The sequence below is a fragment of the Procambarus clarkii genome, chromosome 91 (assembly GCF_040958095.1).
Source record: "Procambarus clarkii isolate CNS0578487 chromosome 91, FALCON_Pclarkii_2.0, whole genome shotgun sequence".
Classification (NCBI taxonomy): Eukaryota; Metazoa; Arthropoda; class Malacostraca; order Decapoda; family Cambaridae; genus Procambarus; species Procambarus clarkii.
The window spans coordinates 12,627,490-12,647,489 of NC_091240.1; the positions used below are offsets into that span (position 1 = coordinate 12,627,490).

Genomic DNA, 20,000 nt, shown 5'->3' on the forward strand with positions numbered 1-20,000 from the left:
GCACCATCATCACTCTTACCCGAGGTGGTGAGGCTCTTACACACACACACACACACACACACACACACACACACACACACACACACACACACACACACACACACACACACACACACACACACACACAGCAAGAAAGAGAAGGATGGGCGGACTACATTTTTTTGGACAGTCGGAAAGCCTTTGACACAGTACCTCATTAAAGGTTGATGCATAAGCTGGAGAAACAGGCAAGAGTAACTGGTAAGGTGCTCCAGTGGATAAGGGAGTACCTAAGCAATAGGAAGCAGAGAGTTACAGTGAGGGGTGAGACCTCAGATTGGTGTGAAGTCACCAGTGGAGTCCCACAGGGCTTTGTACTCGGACCTATCCTGTTTCCGATATACGTAAATGATCTCCCAGAGGGTATAGACTCATTCCTCTCAATGTTTGCTGACGACGCCAAAATTATGAGAAGGATTAAGACAGGAGGACAGCTTGAGGCTTCAAGAAGACCTGGACAAGCTGAAGGAATGGTCGAACAAATGGTTGTTAGAGTTTAACCCAAGCAAATGTAATGTAATGAAGATAGGTGTAGGGAGCAGGAGACCATATACAAGGTATCATTTGGGAAATGAAATACTTCAAGAGACAGAGGGAGAGAAAGACCTGGGGGTTGATATCACGCCAGACCTGTCCCCTGAAGCTCATATCAAGAGGATAACATCAGCGGCATATGCCAGGTTGGCTAACATAAGAACGGCCTTTAGAACCTTGTGTAAGGAATCTTTCAGAACATTATATACCACATATGTCAGACCAATCCTGGAGTATGCGGCTCCAGTACGGAGTCCATATCTAGTCAAGCATAAGACTAAACTGGAAATGGTTCAAAGGTTTGCCACCAGACTAGTACCCGGGCTGAGAGGTATGAGCTACGAGGAGAGACTACGGGAATTAAACCTCACTTCGCTGGAAGACAGAAGAGTTAGGGGGCGACATGATCACTACATTCAAGATTCTCAAGGGAATCGACAGGGTAGATAAAGACAGGTTATTTAACACAAGGGACACACGCACTAGGGGGACACAGGTGGAAACTGAGTGCCCAAATGAGCCACAGAGATATTAGAAAGAACTTTTTTAGTGTCAGAGTGGTTGAGAAATGGAATGCACTAGGAAGTGATGTGGTGGAGGCTGACTCCATACACAGTTTCAAGTGTAGATATGATAGAGCCCAGTAGGCTCAGGAATCTGTACACCTGTTGATTGACAGTTGAGAGGCGGGACCAAAGAGCCAGAGCTCAACCCCCGCAAGCACAACTAGGTGAATACACACAAGTACCATAATGTTGGAGTTATAAGTGCACTGGGAGGGGGGAAAGGGGGGGGGGAGAGTAAGGGGTGAAGGGGGGAGGGGAGACTAAGGGGGTGAAGGGGGGGGGGGGAGGAGAGGACTCGCCAGAGAGCGGCTTATCAGGTTTTGGTGGGAAGAACGCTCAGCCTCGCCAACCTCCTCGGCTTTCACTCGGAGAGAGTGCTCAGGAGGTGGAGGTAGAGGAGGAGGAGGAGGAGGAAGAGGAGGCGAAGAAGGAAGACCCGGAGGAAGAAGCAGGGGGGGGGGTGGAGGAAGAGTATAAGTGTGCAGGGTTGAGCAGGAGTAAGAGCGGGAGGTCTTACCGCTGTGATGCAGGGGCAGACGGTCAGAGGGGCCTCAACACTCACCTGTAAACCAGAACAAAGAACAATTAAACACCAGACAACACAACAACTACACGAGTAAACACAATAACAACATGTGTGACAAACACCTGTGATCAACACCACCAAACACAACAATACTAATGAGCACTAATCACAAAACTGGTGAACTATACAGAGACTCGTCAGGTAATATGAACAAGTAGTAATACATTTTTTCTGGTAACTTGAACCACCGAGAAAAATGTTCATTGTCACAAGATAGTCTCAAAGTGGCCGACGCCGCGGTCATTATCTTATCAAGCCGACGATCACATGTTCCCAGGTGGCGACCGTCTCCTATCTTACCCCCTGGGTGTGTGGCGGTGCTCTGAGGACTGTAAGTGGACCCCTGGGTGTGTGGTGGTGCTCTGAGGACTGTAAGTGGACCCCTGGGTGTGTGGCGGTGCTCTGAGGACTGTAAGTGGACCCCTGGGTGTGTGGCGGTGCTCTGAGGACTGTAAGTGGACCCCTGGGTGTGTGGCGGTGCTCTGAGGACTGTAAGTGGACCTCTGGGTGTGTGGCGGTGCTCTGAGGACTGTAAGTGGACCCCTGGGTGTGTGGCGGTGCTCTGAGGACTGTCAGTGGACCCCTGGGTGTGTGGCGGTGCTCTGAGGACTGTAAGTGGACCCCTGGGTGTGTGGTGGTGCTCTGAGGACTGTAAGTGGACCCCTGGGTGTGTGGTGGTGCTCTGAGGACTGTAAGTGGACCCCTGGGTGTGTGGCGGTGCTCTGAGGACTGTAAGTGGACCCCTGGGTGTGTGGCGGTGCTCTGAGGCCTGTAAGTGGACCCACTAGTGTGTGGTGGTGCTCTGAGGACTGTAAGTGGACCCACTAGTGTGTGGCGGTGCTCTGAGGACTGTAAGTGGACCCACTAGAGTGTGGTGGTGCTCTGAGGACTGTAAGTGGACCCACTAGTGTGTGTGGTGGTGCTCTGAGGACTGTAAGTGGACCCACTAGTGTGTGGTGGTGCTCTGAGGACTGTAAGTGGACCCACTAGTGTGTGTGGTGGTGCTCTGAGGACTGTAAGTGGACCCACTAGTGTGTGGTGGTGCTCTGGGGTCTGTAAGTGGACCCACTAGTGTGTGGCGGTGCTCTGAGGACTGTAAGTGGACCCACTAGTGTGTGGTGGTGCTCTGGGGTCTGTAAGTGGACCCACTAGTGTGTGGCGGTGCTCTGAGGACTGTAAGTGGGCCCACTAGTGTGTGGTGGTGCTCTGAGGACTGTAAGTGGACCCACTAGTGTGTGTGGTGGTGCTCTGAGGCCTGTAAGTGGACCCACTAGTGTGTGGTGGTGCTCTGAGGAGTGTAAATGGACCCACTAGTGTGTGGCGGTGCTCTGAGGACTGTAAGTGGACCCACTAGTGTGTGGTGGTGCTCTGAGGACTGTAAGTGGACCCACTAGTGTGTGGTGGTGCTCTGAGGACTGTAAGTGGATCCACTAGTGTGTGACTAGTGTGTGTGGTGGTGCTCTGAGGAGTGTAAGTGGACCCACTAGTGTGTGGTGGTGCTCTGAGGACTGTAAGTGGACCCACTAGTGGGGTGGTGGTTCTCTGAGGACTGTAAGTGGACCCACTAGTGTGTGATGGTGCTCTGGGGACTGTAAGTGGACCCACTAGTGTGTGGTGGTGCTCTGGTCCCTGTAAGTGGACCCACTAGTGTGTGGTGGTGCTCTGAGGACTGTAAGTGGACCCACTAGTGTGTGGTGGTGCTCTGAGGACTGTAAGTGGACCCACTAGTGTGTGGTGGTGCTTTGAGGACTGTAAGTGGACCCACTAGTGTGTGGTGGTGCTCTGAGGACTGTAAGTGGACCCACTAGTGTGTGGTGGTGCTCTGAGGACTGTAAGTGGACCCACTAGTGTGTGGTGGTGCTCTGAGGACTGTAAGTGGACCCACTAGTGTGTGGTGGTGCTCTGAGGACTGTAAGTGAGAGAGTAGTGAGGGCACCAAATGTGTGTGTGGAAGCGAGGAGCCGCCACACTGGGCGACGTACTCCCCTTAAATGTGGGTCAAGTCTTTGGTAAGTCACTTATCCAAAAAGTGCATTTACGTCTCTTGGAGACACACGAAGCATTATACCGCCATTCCCAAGGCACATAGGATGAGTGTGTGTTGTGGTGAGTGTGAGACAATCCTAGAGACATAGAGGAGGTCCTGGTTGTTCCCATTATAGTTGCCAAGACTGGTAGCTGGAGCCCCGGGACTATACCCCCACCTCCCCCCCCCCCCCCCCCTCCTCCACCTCAGGCACGCTTATTGCTATGTAGAAAGTTGGAAGATTGTAGCTCGCATCTGTTGCTTGACTTGTATTTTGATGGAGAGAAGCACATATTTTCTTACACCCTCTTGTGAAGTGCTGCGCGCTTTCTAGTCCTTGTTAGTCTCAAGTACTTCCGTTTCTCATTACTTCCGTAGATTCAATGAACCTTTCTGTGTACGAACGGTGGCCGCGGTAAGCTGCAAGTATCCGGATTCACATTCCACTGAACCAGCCAAGACTGCCAGAGCCTTAAATAGCAATCTATTAAGGAACGTGAACACATCTCAAAAGTAGCTAGCACTTGGGTAGTGGGGTGATGAGTGGTGAGGTGTGTGTGCTGGAGCGGTGGCTCCATCCATCACCGTCCCTGTGGGGGTCCCCGCTCCCCAGTGGGGGTCCCCGCACCCCTGTGGGGGTCCCCACACCCCTGTGGGGGTCCCCGCACCCCTGTGGGGGTCCCCGCACCCCTGTGGGGGTCCCCGCACCCCTGTGGAGGTCCCTGCACCCCTGTGGAGGTCCCCGCACCCCTGTGGGGGTCCCCGCACCCCTGTGGGGGTCCCCGCACCCCCCACTCCCGTGGGGCCTCCAGACCTCCTCCCTCTTCTGTTGGCTGCTGATGGAGTTACAAAACCACAATATATGGTGTCATTAGAGTCCATCCATCAAGGCTTTGCATCGTTTAAACTAGCAAGAGGCGGCGTGAGTGACCGTTCCCAGGAGGGAGGCGTGAGTGACCGTTCTCAGGAGGGAGGCGTGAGTGACGACGTGACTGTAGTGTACACAGTGATGGTGATTGTCTATGGTGTGTCGTGAGTGACTCGTTGATAGCACACTTGCCTCTTAACTACTTCCGCCTTCCTTCTTGATTACATAATAACACTAACGCCCTTGGCATACGAACCCTTTGACACCCTGGCATACTATACCGTCTGACACGGAGGCACACGACACTGTCTGACACAGGGGAAGCAGTCTGTAAGGAGGTTGGGAGCAGTTAACACGGGAACTCATTCCTGTTGTTGGTGGCCCTCGTCGCAGTGTGTTGCAGCCGATGTGGTTCGTCAGGCGGCTGCCTGTGTATCCTGCCGTGGCCGCCGCTCGCTGGGGTAGGCCGCGTGAACACACGCTCACAACACTCTCGGCCGGACATGAGCGTCTCTGCCAGATTTCTCTTCTCGTTGTACTAATCAACTTAACGATGTTTTTACTGACTGTAGCCGGCGGTGTGACGGCCGCCCATGACACGGAGGTCTACAACCAGTATTACTGCAGCACTGACCTGACCCGGCCTGGTGGGTGACCCCGGCCTGGTGGGTGACCCCGGCCTGGTGGGTGACCCTGGCCTGGTGGGTGACCCCGGCCAGTCTGCGGCAGGAGGGGAGTCCGAGCCACCTGGGGGTTGGTGTGGTGGTGTACTAGGGGGGGGGGGGGGTGTAAGACACGGACTCAGCAGTGGTCGGTCACGGTGAGTGTGGAGCTGTAGGGAAGGTGAGTAACAATCTAGTGGGTCGAGGATCAATATATGTCTGTACCTCGTATATGACGGTAACCTGACTGGGGTCGCGGCATTCCTGCCTGTTGTGGTTGGCTGCTGATGTACAGGTGTTGTGTTATTAACTTCCTCATCTCTCTCTCTCTCTCTCTCTCATCTCTCTCTCTCTCTCTCATCTCTCTCTCTCTCTCTCTCTCTCTCTCTCTCTCTCTCTCTCTCTCTCTCTCTCTCTCTCTCTCTCTCTCTCTCTCTCTCTCTCTCTCTCTCTCATCTCTCTCACACACACACACACACACACACACATACACACACACACACACACACACACACAACACATTGTGTGTCATACAGAAATATACGTAGTAGAAATAATATTCTTTACTAGATGAGTATACACAATACTTTTTTTTTCAGGGATATTCCTGCGCGGGCCTTAAGCCTCTGGCTGGCCCACTAAGTGTTGCTTGTTTCTGTTTTACTTGGGCGGAGTATGAGTATTTATGACTCGTATGGTCGCTTCAGTAAGATTTTGTCCCATGTGTTTAACAACTTCTTCTGCTCTGTTGAATCTAAGTTGAAATCTTAATGGGTTTGTAACTGTTCACTGTGTTAGATAATGTTCCAGAGGTGTGTCTGGCATTTCTCCACGACGCTGACATTTCCTCTCATCTTCCGGAACCTACATTACTGTTAGCTAGTTCGACTTGTCATTACTTTACCATTAACCTCAATTACCGTCTACTAACTGCTGCTTTTTGGTTTCTCCAATATCCTGACACCACTACGCATTGTGTACTGGGCTTTCAACCACACTTGAAAATTTGTGTTGAAATTAAATTTGTCTCAAAACAGGATTATTATTCAAATCTCTTAAATTATAGTTGTTCCTTATTATTACACGAGTTAAATCCCAGAACTTAATTAATGCTCTATTGTTGTGGAAGAGCGACCCCAATACCACTGGCGACAGACCGGGTCGGGAGGCAGGGCCCTGGAGCCAGATTCATGAAAGGACTTACGCAAGCACTTACGAACCTGTACATCTTTTCTCAATCTTTGGCGGCTTTGTTTACAGTTATTAAACAGTTAATGAGCTCCGAAGCACCAGGAGGCTGTTTATAACAATAACAACAGTTGATTGGCAAGTTTTCATGCTTGTAAACTGTTTAATAATTGTAAACAAAGCCGTCAAAGATTGAGGGAAGATGTACACGTTCGTAAGTATTTGCGTAAGTGCTTTCGTGAATCTGGCCCCTGGCTCATGGCCGCACGCACTCCCTCTCTCTCTCAATGAACAATTTTCTGGTCCTTCCAAGCACAAAATCGAAGATCCACCACAACAAGAGAGAAACTGCCCAGATTCTCTCTTCCTGATAGTAATTTAAGGCCACCAATTTCCTGGAAAGTCTTTCCTGGCCCAGAGAGAAACATCAGAGAGACATCAGAGAGACATTATGGCTTGAAGCTTTGGTAGCTGGTACGGGATGTTTCCCACTTGTATAACACAACATTTTGTTATTTTAGAATTCACGAGACCGTCGAATGTGTGTGACGCTTTTGCGCTAAGTTTATAGATACTTCCGGCTGTCTTTGGCACTGTTAGATACAGTTTTGAAGATGTTTCTTGAAAAATGAGGTACTGAGAACGCGTTCCCATACTCTCTCAGGCTAAATTGATGTTCGTCTACTAGCAACCGTGCAGTGTGTTCCTGCAGTCTGCTTGTTGCAGCGTGGCAACCAGGTCACTGTGGTGTGTGTGTGTGTGTGTGTGTGTGTGTGTGTGTGTGTGTGTGTGTGTGTGTGTGTGTGTGTGTGTGTGCCCTGGCTGCCACCTTCACGCATGCGCATGACACGGATGGTCAGAAAAAGATAATTGGTTGTATTGTTTTCCCTGGAGCGTGTGAGGCAGCGCTTGAGGGCGGGTTGATGTGCCCTTGGGACGTGAGTGCCACCATCAGTGCCCCCTGGAGGTGGCATCCCTAGGGAGTGTCTCCCCCACACTAAAGCCTCCCCCAGGTACCACCAGGAAGAATGCGGCCAAGATAATGTACACGTAAGTTGAAAAAAAACAAAATATGATTGAGATGCGCAAGACAGCGCCACCTCCCCTGGCGGGAGATATTGGCATACTACTTTTATGTTCCATTCACCTGGGCTGTAGGAGACTCGAACCCTGGTATACTTGTATGTGTGTAATATATTCGTAGGCTGTTTCCCTGTTCACATTTACTCTTTGTGGGGAGAGTTTAAAATATTATTATTGTTTGATGAGGGGAACTATTTCTTGTGACGACGACGACTTTTCAATTGTTAATGTAGTGTTGACAGCGTGTGTGCCTGTGCCCAAGTGTGAGTGTGTGCTTCCGCAAGTGTGTGTATGAGAGTGTGCGTGCACGCGCGTGCGATGCATTGCTGTACAAGGACCACTGGAGCACAGTACTGTACAAGGACCACTGGAACACAGTACTGTACAAGGGCCACTGGAACACAGTACTGTACAAGGGCCACTGGAACACAGTACTGTACAAGGACCACTGGAACAGTACTGTACAAGGACCACTGGAACACAGTACTGTACAAGGACCACTGGAACACAGTACTGTACAAGGACCACTGGAGCACAGTACTGTACAAGGACCACTGGAACACAGTACTGTACAAGGGCCACTGGAACACAGTACTGTACAAGGACCACTGGAGCACAGTACTGTACAAGGACCACTGGAACACAGTACTGTACAAGGACCACTGGAACACAGTACTGTACAAGGACCACTGGAACACAGTACTGTACAAGGACCACTGGAACACAGTACTGTACAAGGACCACTGGAGCACAGTACTGTACAAGGGCCACTGGAACACAGTACTGTACAAGGGCCACTGGAACAGTACTGTACAAGGACCACTGGAACACAGTACTGTATAAGGACCACTGGAACACAGTACTGTATAAGGACCACTGGAACACAGTACTGTACAAGGACCACTGGAACACAGTACTGTACAAGGGCCACTGGAACACAGTACTGTACAAGGGCCACTGGAACAGTACTGTACAAGGACCACTGGAACACAGTACTGTACAAGGGCCACTGGAACACAGTACTGTACAAGGACCACTGGAACAGTACTGTACAAGGACCACTGGAACACAGTACTGTATAAGGACCACTGGAACACAGTACTGTACAAGGACCACTGGAACAGTACTGTACAAGGACCAGGTCACAGTGTAATGTGACACACACTACCTTCCCTCAGTCTGCCGCTTTCACGTACCCTGTACCGCGTGCCCCGTACCACGTACCGCGTGCCTCGTTCCCTGTACCGCGTGCCCCGTACCCTGTACCGCGTGCCTCGTACCCTGTACCGCGTGCCTCGTACCCTGTACCGCGTGCCCCGTACCACGTACCGCGTGCCTAGTGAAGCAGTCTTCACGGATCATGGACAAGGCCACCCGCCGGAGTGCGGGCGACGCCCTAGGCCTTGACCACGGCCTTGACGCCTCTCTTGACACCTGTTGTGTGTACCGTTACTCTCTGTCCTCCAACCTCCACCTGCCAGCCCTCACATCCCCCTGCCAGCCCTCACTTCCCCCTGCCAGGCCCTCACTTCCCCCTGCCAGGCCCTCACTTCCCCCTGCCAGGCCCTCACTTCCCCCTGCCAGCCCTCACTTCCCCCTGCCAGGCCCTCACTTCCCCCTGCCAGGCCCTCACTTCCCTCTGCCAGCCCTCACACTCCCCTGTCAGCCCACACTTCCCCCTGGTGTACTGAGTGTATCAAGAACTGTCTCGGCTGTGTCTTGTGAGTGAAGGTTCCACAAGACAGAGTCCATGAGACCTGGGTCATCGCTTCATCGAGAGAGAGAGAGAGAGAGAGGGGGGGGGGGCAGGCGACGGCCTCCTTAACTGAAACTATGACTTAGCAATGAGGTAAGGAAGGTCAGGGAGTACGGTTCTAAGGTCGAGTTCCAAAGCAAACCAATCATGCGAAGCTGAATTCTGAGTGAGGGAGGAGGCGAGGGAGAGTGAGGGAGAGTGAGAGAGGGAGGGGATGAGTGAGAGAGAGAGGGGATGAGTGAGAGAGAGAGAGAGAGAGAGAGAGAGAGAGAGAGAGAGAGAGAGAGAGAGAGAGAGAGAGGGGGGGGGGTAATAGAGAGAGAGAGAGAGGGGGGGGGGTAATAGAGAGAGAGAAAGCTTAAGAAGAGAAAGTAACCCTACCCGCAAAACCTGTGCAGAGGGGAAGAAATAGAGATAATTATAGGCTCAACATATGTGAAAGAGAGAGAGAGGGCGGTCGGCTCCTTTTGGGGGGCTTCTCACTTCATATACAAACATGACAAATCCACCATGACGCATGCACGCACACACTCACGCACGCACACACTCATGCACGCACACACTCACGCACGCACAACCACCTTGTTTTAATGTGCAAAAACCAGCTTTTAATTTACGATAAATTACTACGCTGTAAAAACAATACAAGGCGAAGACAACAGTTCTCACCAGTGCTTAGAGAAGAACACCAGAGACTTCAACGCGGGGGTGAGATAGTGATCTGCGCCTGCTGGTCCTCGGAGCCTTCTCCGGTTACTACGTTAATGAGGAGAGTGCGTGGTACGGCGGTGTGTCTTACCTGCCTATCATAGAGGGAGGAGGGGGGAGGGGGTGCTGGTGGAATGTGTTGGCGCCGATGTGAGGAGCCTGGGGGGGGGGGGTTCAGAGCCCTGGGAGAATGGAGAGAAAGGGAAAGGAGAGAAGAATGGAGGGGAATGAGAGAGAGAGAGAGGGGGAAGGAGTGAAGGAGAAACATCGGATGAGGTAGAGTGAGACTTAAATATATATAGAGATATTGAGAGATATTCATTCTCCAAAATAAATTTTGGAGAATTGATTTTTCAGTTACCATCAACAGTGAAAAACAATATAATAAATATTGAGAAAATTCGTGTTAGAATTATTTATCTTACTTTTTCGGTCATATTTAATAATAGATATTGAGAGATAAACATGGCATTGACCAGGGGTCTCTGAGACTCGGAGCATGGACCCCTAGGCATGTGAGGGCCTTTATCAGCTGTATATAGAGTGGGAGAGACGGGAGAGTGGCTGGCCTGACAAGTGAGGCACCGCACACTACCACACCTGGCAAGTGAAGTATGCCACTTGAGAGATGATCTTACCAATATTTAGCCACGAGACAGTTAACACAGTAACTCTCTGCCTCTCACACAAACTTTCCATTGAAATATCTTCCAAAGCATCTCCACTTTATAAAGTATTATTTAAAAATTAATTGACACAATTGCAAAGGGCACATTTGTATAAGTTTTAAGAATAAATTTCAGTGAGAAATTCCTCTTAAAAGCTTGTAATGATTTTGTAGAGACTTGTATATCTAATTTGAGATGATGTGAGTGTGGCACAAGTTAGAACATCTGATGAGGTAGAGTTGAAGGGTGATATTACTGAGAATGTAGAGGTACTGGCAACAGTATTGGGAAGATGGAACACTAAACAGGAAGTGAAGCGGCCCCACATTACCCTCCTGACACATTCCCCCAGTTCTGGTCCACTCCAGTGTAGCGCGCCTGCACGCCCGCTACGCGCACACCTCCCACTACGCACACACATGTTCCCTCCCTCCCCACCCCCCACCCCCCACCCCCCCCGCGCCCGGAATGCACACATGGCCACACGCCAGGTATACACACCTGAACGATGGGCACGCGCACACAGCCAGAACTTGCCTGCTTGTCACCGGTCAGGTCACCGGTCACCAGGGAGCCGGTCGGCCGAGCGGACAGCACGCGGGACTTGTAATCCTGTGGTCCTGGGTTCGATCCCAGGCGCCGGCGAGAAACAATGGGCAGAGTTTCTTTCACCCTATGCCCCTGTTACCTAGCAGTAAAATAGGTACCTGGGTGTTAGTCAATTGTCAAGGGCTGCTTCCTGGGGGTGGAGGCCTGGTCGAGGACCGGGCCGCGGGGATACTAAAAGCCCCGAAATCATCTCAAAATAATCTCAAGATAATCACCTTCTGATTCAAGGTATCCTAATGGTGGTGTCCTCTTCCCGCACTGCCCCCTCCTCATCAACAAAGACCGAAGATCGTTAATCCAGCCACCAAACCCATATTATGAATGAAAACGCTGTACGCACGACTCATCAACCCGTCCTCAGACCAAATCCATTCCATCCAGCGGTCGACCCCAAAGACGCATTCATCAATGTGTACATGCTGTTTATTCAGAACAGGAATTTTTCTCAAACATAAATTGAATATTGTTATATTGTGCATATTTAGGCGTTGGTTAAGTTAGGTGTTTAAGTTCTGTTGGTGATTATTTGTATATGTAGTACGTGGGTGAAGCATTTACAGCGTTGTGGTTCGAACACCAGTCGTCAGTGAAGCACTTGTTCCGGAAGTGTTCGGACGTCATCAGCTGTGAGTCGTGTCTAAACCGTTTTTCATTCATAAACAGCTGGGGTTTGGCGGGTGGATGGAATGGTCTTTGGCCTTTGTTTATGAGGACGGGCTGGACTTATAACTGATGACCTTCGAGCTTTTCTCAAACTGTGCTTCGCTGGCGATCTCTATTCGAACCACAACGCTGTAAATGCTTCACCCTCGGACTACATGTACAAATAATCACCAACAGAACCTAAACACCTGACATAACCTACGCCTAAATATGCACAGTATGATAATATACAATAATACTAATTTATATTTGAGAAAATGCCTATTTTAAATGAGCAGCTTAGGGGTCGGCCACTGGAGGGAATGACCATAGCCAGAGGACAGGTTGATACTGACATATTAACATCGACGATAATCTGTTTATTGTACTTTGTCTCTGTGAAGGATGGGATGCTCAAAATGCTTTACATCTGTACTCACACACACACACACACACACACACACACACACACACACACACACACACACACACACACACACACACACACACACACACACACACACACACACACACATGTCAACATAAGTAAAACACAAGACCAAATCAAGCATGTGTTGAACTGCATTAAACCCCCCGACAGACCCAGTATCTCGGGCCGTCGGTATGTTATAGCGTTTAACTGATAAAGATGCACTTAAAATATTGAGTATTTAAGATCCACAAATTTTCACGTGAAGGAACTAGGCAATTTGTGACCGAGGTCGTAAAGATACATCTTTGTAGACAAACAATTTCTCTCAAATAGGTGGTAGTTTTTAGCTACATTGCCGGAAGCTAAACCACAAATTGGATCTCCAGGGTGAACACTGACAGTGTTGGTGAGCCCCGCGAGAGCGAACGTTCTCTGGCGCACGTTATTATAGGTCGTCCCAGCGTGACGCCCACTCAGCCATGCTAAGTTGGTACCCCCAGCCCCTGCTGCCTACCCTGGCACCCCCAGCCCCTGCTGCCTACCCTGGCACCCTCCCCCCCAGGGTTACCCTGGAATGCGCTGGGAGGACGGGTGGCACCATGCCTGGTGGTGGGTCCGTCACCAGCACTCCACCACCACCCAGCACCCGACCACAGCAACACCCACATTGTGCAACACTCACACTCAACACTGTTGCGCCCAACATAGCACAGTAACACTGCCGCCCACATCACTGCCGCCCACAACAGAGCACCACAACACCACCGCCCACAAGACAGACGCCACGAGGTAGCACGGTCACGCGACACAAGAGCAGCAAGAGCGGGCGACTGTGACCACACTAGAGGAGCCTCCGGACCAGAGCGGTGTGGACCGTCGTGCTTGATAAGGTGTTCAACAGGTCCTGAGGCCCCGGGCACTGGTCACCCTCGGGGGAAGGTCATCGACAGGCGCCTCTCACCGTGGCTTCAACACAGGGACATTACTCTCGGTCAATCACAAGCATGATGCACTAAGACGCACGAACGCTACTGTTGGCGAAGAACTATGACGCAACTGAAGGCTGAAACACTAAGACGCAACGACGCGAGTCTCGACGAAGCACTAAGACGCAAGGACGCTACTGGTAGTATTGAATTAGGGCGCTACTGGTGTTGAAGCACTAGGACCCAGGAGCGCTACTGGTGTTGAAACACTAGGACCCAGGAGCGCTACTTGCGGTGAAACACTAGGACCCAGGAGCGCTACTTGCGGTGAAACACTAGGACCCAGGAGCGCTACTTGCGGTGAAACACTAGGACCCAGGAGCGTTACTTGCGGTGAAACACTAGGACCCAGGAGCGCTACTTGCGGTGAAACACTAGGACCCAGGAGCGCTACTTGCGGTGAAACACTAGGACCCAGGAGCGTTACTTGCGGTGAAACACTAGGACCCAGGAGCGCTACTTGCGGTGAAACACAGGACCCAGGAGCGTTACTTGTGGTGAAACACAGGACCCAGGAGCGTTACTTGCGGTGAAACACTATGACCCAGGAGCGCTACTTGCGGTGAAACACAGGAACCAGGAGCGCTACTTGCGGTGAAACACAGGACCCAGGAGTGCTACTTGCGGTGAAACACTAGGACCCAGGAGCGTTACTTGCGGTGAAACACAGGACCCAGGAGCGCTACTTGCGGTGAAACACAGGACCCAGGAGTGCTACTTGCGGTGAAACACTAGGACCCAGGAGCGTTACTTGCGGTGAAACACAGGACCCAGGAGCGCTACTTGCGGTGAAACACAGGACCCAGGAGTGCTACTTGCGGTGAAACACAGGACCCAGGAGCGTTACTTGCGGCGAAACACTAGGACCCAGGATGGCTACTTGCGGTGTAACACTAGGACGCAGAGATAATCTCCTTCCCTAGGCAGGAAGAACGTGAGCGTGGAACACACTGCTGCGGAATACATACCTAGAGAAGGATCTGTTGTGCACTACACGGCGAGGAACGTAAACTGACGCCGCCTGCCCGCCATGCTTCCATTTTTATACGGAACCACTTTCATCGGCGCCGTGTCCCCGCCCACTCGGGGCTAGCGCCGCCCCTCCCACAACACTGCTCTTGCTCGCTTGGCACTCTCCAGCACCCCAGACTGTGCCGGCCAGGGCCACACTCCTGGCACTCTCCTGCACCCCAGACTGTGCCGGCCAGGGCCACACTCCTGGCACTCTCCTGCACCCCAGACTGTGCCGGCCAGGGCCACACTCCTGGCACTCTCCTGCACCCCAGACTGTGCCGGCCAGAGCCACACTCCTGGCACTCTCCTGCACCCCAGACTGTGCCGGCCAGGGCCACACTCCTGGCACTCTCCTGCACCCAGACTGTGCCGGCCAGGGCCACACTCCTGGCACTCTCCTGCACCCAGACTGTGCCGGCCAGGGCCACACTCCTGGCACTCTCCAGCACCCCAGACTGTGCCGGCCAGGGCCACACTCCTGGCACTCTCCTGCATCCAGACTGTGCCGACCAGGGCCACACTCCTGGCACTCTCCAGCACCCCAGACTGTGCCGGCCAGGGCCACACTCCTGGCACTCTCCTGCACCCAGACTGTGCCGGCCAGGGCCACACTCCTGGCACTCTCCTCCACCCCAGACTGTGCCGTCCAGGGCCACACTCCTGGCACTCTCCAGCACCCCAGACTGTGCTGGCCAGGGCCACACTCCTGGCACTCTCCTCCACCCCAGACTGTGCCGTCCAGGGCCACACTCCTGGCACTCTCCTCCACCCCAGACTGTGCCGGCCAGGGCCACACTCCTGGCACTCTCCTTCACCCCAGACTGTGCCGTCCAGGGCCACACTCCTGGCACTCTCCAGCACCCCAGACTGTGCTGGCCAGGGCCACACTCCTGGCACTCTCCTTCACCCCAGACTGTGCCGTCCAGGGCCACACTCCTGGCACTCTCCAGCACCCCAGACTGTGCTGGCCAGGGCCACACTCCTGGCACTCTCCTTCACCCCAGACTGTGCCGTCCAGGGCCACACTCCTGGCACTCTCCTCCACCCCAGACTGTGCCGGCCAGGGCCACACTCCTGGCACTCTCCTCCACCCCAGACTGTGCCGGCCAGGGCCACACTCCTGGCACTCTCCTCCACCCCAGACTGTGCCGGCCAGGGCCACACTCCTGGCACTCTCCTTCACCCCAGACTGTGCCGTCCAGGGCCACACTCCTGGCACTCTCCAGCACCCCAGACTGTGCCGGCCAGGGCCACACTCCTGGCACTCTCCAGCACCCCAGACTGTGCCAGCCAGGGCCACACTCCTACCACTCCCACACCCCCTACCCCCCAGGGAGGGGGGTAGGGGGTGAGAGGAAAATGCTCTATAATTATTTAGTGAGAAAAAAAAGACATTATTATTTCTCTTGGCGCGTCATTATGGGTGGACGGCGCCCGCCTCGTCTCCTTCACGCCAGGTTAGCAGGCTCCAGGAGCCGCGCAGGCGCAGTCATGGGTCCACCCAGGCACAGTCATGGGACCACGCAGACACAGTCATGGGGCGGAGCAGACACAGTCATGGGTCCACGCAGACACAGTCATGGGTCCAGGCAGACACAGTCATGGGTCCACGGAGACACAGTCATGGGGCCACGCAGACACAGTCATGGGTCCACGCAGACACAGTCATGGGTCCACGCAGACACAGTCATGGGTCCACGCAGACACAGTCATGGGTCCACGCAGACACAGTCATGGGTCCACGCAGACACAGTCAAGGGTCCACGCAGACACAGTCATGGGTCCACGCAGACACAGTCATGGGTCCACGCAGACACAGTCATGGGGCCTCGCAGACACAGTCATGGGTCCACGCAGGCACAGTCATGGGTCCACGCAGGCACAGTCATGGGTCCACGCAGACACAGTCAAGGGGCCACGCAGACACAGTCAAGGGGCCACGCAGACACAGTCATGGGTCCACGCAGACACAGTCATATATAAACACTAAAACAGCCACCATGAGGCTTTGCTGCCGATTTCAATAGAAAGTTTAGCATGTTGACAGTACAGAAATATTATAATTTAACATTTCGGCAAAGATAACATATATACCCCGGAAGCCATGACTAGCAGGCTGTAAGAAAGGAGAGAATAACTTGACTGTGGTCCATCTCCGGCACCTCAGCCACGCCATCTACCAACGCAACATGACATTAATATCGGGAGTCCCTATATCCAACATTTCCCCAATACATCTGTCTGCCATAAATGAAGTGCATTATTCAGGTGTGACCAAATGGCTTCGTAAACGGTGTACTTTGAATAATTCAGTCGTGTTAATAATATACATTTGCGTCGACGGGTATTTGGTGGTATGCAAATTATTGATCAATGGAAGGGCGGGTCTCACGATTGGGAGTGATGCTATCAGCTGTGACCAGTCGGGTAATTTGCCTTCCTTGTCCTCTGTTGACGCGTCGGTATAGCAGTGGCCTTGCTTCTTGCAGGAGTCGGGGTTCGATACCCGGTAGCCCAAGTGGTGGAGCACCTTTCCTGCACAAGATCCTCGCATCCCAGGTCGTCTGTCCTCATATATCAGCTCTTAGTGTCTCTCGTATCTTTCCCAAGTGCTGTGTAGTCACACAGGTTTAGCTCTTCCTCCTGAATAACCTAACCTGCAGCTCCAGGAAAAAGGAATCTTGCCAAGCCGGGCATACAAGGTCGACCTCCAGCAGGTCTCCTGCCATACAAGGTCGACCTCCAGCAGGTCTCCTGTCATACAAGATTGACACAGCATCATCGACATGTAGGATTCTACTCCTATAAACATGTCGTTAACGTATATTAGAAATAAAATTGGTCCCAGCACCAGTCCATGAGGTACTCCACTCGTTACTGTGTGTGTGTGTGTGTGTGTGTGTGTGTGTGTGTGTGTGTGTGTGTGTGTGTGTGTGTGTGTGTGTGTGTGTGTGTGTGTGTGTGTGTGTGTGTGTGGAGGGTAGCGCATCTCCTGGGTGCTCAGGGGGCGTATAATACTGCAACTCACAAATCAGATCTATAATGTACTCACCGCCAATTTGGGACTTCCCTTCACAGTCTTTTCCTTAAGATGGTGGACACAGTTCCGTAACCAGTTGAGCTAGCAGTCCAGTCATCAGTAGTGGAGCACCACCCTGGCGGTGCTCGTATACACCACCACCACCCTGGCGGTGCTCCCAACACCCTCCAGCATCAGAGAATACGAGCAAGAGATGACAAAAATATTACTGCAGATAAGAAAGTATTGAGAGAAGAGTCTAATAATTCCATTGTTCCCCAGTGGCAGCCTTTTATTCCCTTTTATAATGCATGAAATTGGTGGCGGGGTCTGGGAGGTGAGTGTGGCGGGGTCAGAGGTCGAGCAAGGGGCACCTCAACCTGAAATTAATGAAGACAGGAAAGTTGCGACGGTTTAATGCGACCCAGAAAACCCGGTCCAACCCAGGAAGCAGGCAGGCAAGCAGGCAGTTAGGTAGGCAGGCAGCCAGGCGTACAGGCAGGCAAGCAGACAGGCAGCTAGGCAGACAGGCAGCTAGACGTACAGGCAGGCCAGCAGACAGGCAGCTAGGCAGACAGGCAGCTAGACTACAGGCAGGCCAGCAGACAGGCAGCTAGGCAGACAGGCAGCTAGACGTACAGGCAGGCCAGCAGACAGGCAGCTAGGCAGACAGGCAGCTAGACGTACAGGCAGGCCAGCAGACAGGCAGCTAGGCAGACAGGCAGCTAGACGTACAGGCAGGCCAGCAGACAGGCAGCTAGGCAGACAGGCAGCTAGGCAGACAGGCAGCTAGACGTGCAGGCAGGCAAGCAGACAAGCAGCTAGGCGTACAGGCAGACAGGCAGGCGGGTAGAGAGGCAGGAAGGGAAGCAAGTGGTATGAGAGTTGGTTGTACTGGTATTGGAGCAGGTAGTTGCTTGTCAGTGAAGACTGTGTACTGGGGGTGGTAGTTCACTACACCCCCCTCCCTGGCTCCCCCTGTGTACATCTCTTGTAACCTCTTCTCCACTTCCTCAAACACCTCCTTGTCGCTTTCTGAGGAAATATTCCATTGTTGGGGTCAGCGTAATCACCTAATCTCTTACTGTATATGGCTGTGCAAGGGTTAGTCCCTTGTTGACCAGACCACACACTAGAAGTTGAAGGGACGACGACGTTTCTGTCCGTCCTGGACCATTGTCAAGTCGATTGGGAATCGACTTGAGAATGGTCCAGGACGATCGATTGGGAATCGACTTGAGAATAGTCCAGGACGATCGATTGGGAATCGACTTGAGAATGGTCCAGGACGATCGATTGGGAATCGACTTGAGAATAGTCCAGGACGATCGATTGGGAATCGACTTGAGAATGGTCCAGGACGATCGATTGGGAATCGACTTGAGAATGGTCCAGGACGGACCGAAGCGTCGTCGTCCCTTCACCTTCTAGTGTGTGGTCTGGTCAACATACTTCAGCCACGTTATTGTGACTCATCGCCTGGTTAGTCCCTTGTTTTCGCCGCTTTTCAAATACCGTTCAACTGCCCATCTGACTCTGGATTGTTTGTTGCTGAGTTTTCAGTGTCTATTGTTTCCTGTGTCAGTCGTGGTGCTTTGTCCGTGTGGCCCGTTCCCCCGTGTTGCCGGACCTGTGTTGAACCTCGCGTTGCTCTCCTCTGGTCCTGCACCTCCTTCACGGGACAACTTCTCCCGGGCTTCTCTCTATCTCCCGTCCGTGAATTTAATTTTCTCACAGGTGGTGAGAATGTTTCTCAGAAGGTGGAGGTGGTGGTAGTGGTGGTGGTGGTAGTGATAGTGGTGAAGACAGTGGTGGTGGTGGTAGTGGTAGTGGTGAAGACAGTGGTGGTGGTGGTAGTGGTAGTGGTGAAGACAGTGGTGGTGGTGGTAGTGGTAGTGGTGAAGACAGTGGTGGTGGTGGTAGTGATAGTGGTGAAGACAGTGGTAGTGATAGTGGTGAAGACAGTGGTGGTGGTGGTGGTGAAGACAGTGGTGGTAGTGATGGTGAAGAGAGTGGTGGTGGTGATGGTGGTGGTCACGGTGGAAGAGACCGCCTACCATTGTCCGTGTCTGGTGTTCCACAACAAATAATAATGTTGAATGTCTCACGCGTGACGGAATATTTGCTAAAGACTTCACCTCTAGTCATGGCCGCCTGAGTGACCTCTTCCTTCGTGTAGGAACCCTCCCTACTCAGCTATACTCACCTCTTGAGGTTATCTGGAGATGATTTCGGGGCTTTAGTGTCCCCGCGGCCCGGTCCTCGACCAGGCCTCCACCCCCAGGAAGCAGTCCGTGACAGCTGACTAACACCCAGGTACCTATTTTACTGCTAGGTAACAGGGGCAAAGGGTGAAAGAAACTGCCCATTGTTTCTCGCCGGCGCCGGGGATCGAACCCAGGACCACAGGATCATGAGTCCAGCGTGCTGTCCGCTCGGCCGACCGGCTCCCCTATTTTACTCTCTATTATCAACACAGGAATTTCTAGATATGAGAGATAGAGTTTTAGAGAGCCTGGGCAACACAGCAGGAGGCAGGAATGCTGAACGTCACCGAGAACACAGCTAAACCTCCCGACCATACCAACAGCTCGTAAACATAATTAACACCGG

At 52.5% G+C, this 20,000-nt stretch overlaps 1 protein-coding gene across 1 annotated transcript in view; it reads right to left on the reverse strand.

Annotated features, from left to right (window-relative positions):
• The window catches only part of LOC123774046 (uncharacterized), a 49,308-nt gene extending 34,944 nt beyond the window's left edge, over window positions 1-14,364 (reverse strand). Inside the window, exon 1 of the mRNA XM_045768161.2 lies at window positions 14,323-14,364. The gene's annotated coding sequence lies outside the window, so the exon portion shown is untranslated. The remainder of the gene's footprint in view (window positions 1-14,322) is intronic.
• Window positions 14,365-20,000: the final 5,636 nt, after the last annotated feature.